The sequence below is a fragment of the Pelmatolapia mariae genome, linkage group LG1 (assembly GCF_036321145.2).
Source record: "Pelmatolapia mariae isolate MD_Pm_ZW linkage group LG1, Pm_UMD_F_2, whole genome shotgun sequence".
NCBI lineage: Eukaryota > Metazoa > Chordata > Actinopteri > Cichliformes > Cichlidae > Pelmatolapia > Pelmatolapia mariae.
Window position 1 is genome coordinate 1178604 of NC_086227.1, and position 1387 is coordinate 1179990.

Sequence of the window (1387 nt, forward strand, 5' to 3'; positions counted from 1 at the left end):
CACAGTCCCCCACGGCAGCCCTCAGCATCCCGCCACGCCATCGTACACCAACACGCCGCCGGAGCGGGCCGCCGATGGGAGGGCGCGAGGCCTGGGGAGAGGGATGGGACTGCTCTGCCGGGGCGACGCAGCAGAGCGGGTGGACGAAGGCGGGCAAGGCAGAGCGGCAAGGCGAGACTGAACAAAGGGCACTCCAGCATAAAAGGTTTTGTAGGAAATTATGGTCCAGGCCGGTCCTCCGTGGTGACGACTTCACTCGAGCATTTCATTCTTCATTCAGCAAACTCACGTGTTAAACAGCTCGCTCGTATTTCACAAGAGTCTCCGGCAACGAGCTACGGCTCCACTTGTGTAACGACGGTCCCGTCGTCCATTTGTACGCAAACTTGACAGTCCTGCAACGAATGAGAGCACAACATGAAAGCTACACTTATGAGACTGAGCTTCACAGTGCAGAGCAATGCTCATCTGCACTGCCTGTAGTAGGTTTGTTACCAGGTTACAAATATTAGCTGTTATAAATGTCACACTATGTTTAGCTCATGATTTCATTTCACTTTCGTGGTGGTCAGCATGTCCTGGAAGCTTTGTTCTAATAAGCCAGTTTGCTGAGTGTGCAAAAACATATAGAAACTCTTTTTTTTTTTACCAACACTGAAACAAAAAGGATTAATAAATGAATCCAGACATGTTAAACTTACTAAATCCTTTGTTCATTCCCCCACAGCCCCAATATGCAAACAGTGGTTTGATTTAAATGTCATAATTTTAGTCTTTCAGCTCCATAACAACTTTGTGTTTATTAGAAAAATTAACATCATGCCTAACGCTCCAAATCTCACCCAATATTAAGCAGAATTAGCCTCGTCATTGCTGGATTACACATTAAAGTGACGCTGGAGCCTGGTGCTGGCCGTCAGCTCTGTTCTGCCCAACATAAGCCGGTCACGGGCACGGGAACGTCAGCAGACCACAGACCACAACTCCTCATTACTCCCTGGCGCACTAGATGACACAGCTGAACAACAAACCACTTCAGCAGCAGGCACAGTCACTCAGGCAAAAGCTGCAAAGGCTCCCAATGAGAGTACGAACCAGTACTCGATTACACAAATGCCTGAGGATTTCAAAAAGGCCAAGCTCTCTCTGCAGAGTGTGGTTGTTTATTTTAAGCCTCCAGTGACCTGAAAACTAACTGCTCTTACGTAACGGCTTTCATTAATTAACGCGACAGCAGAACGCCGCTGAGATTTTGTTGTTGTTCAGTCGTTTTAGGGACAGCTCGTTTGCAGCTCGGACTCCCCTGGAGTTGTTCTGCATGCTCACAATAATCCATACTGATCTTCACTGGAACATAATGTAATGGTAATAATGCCCTTCAGTTTGC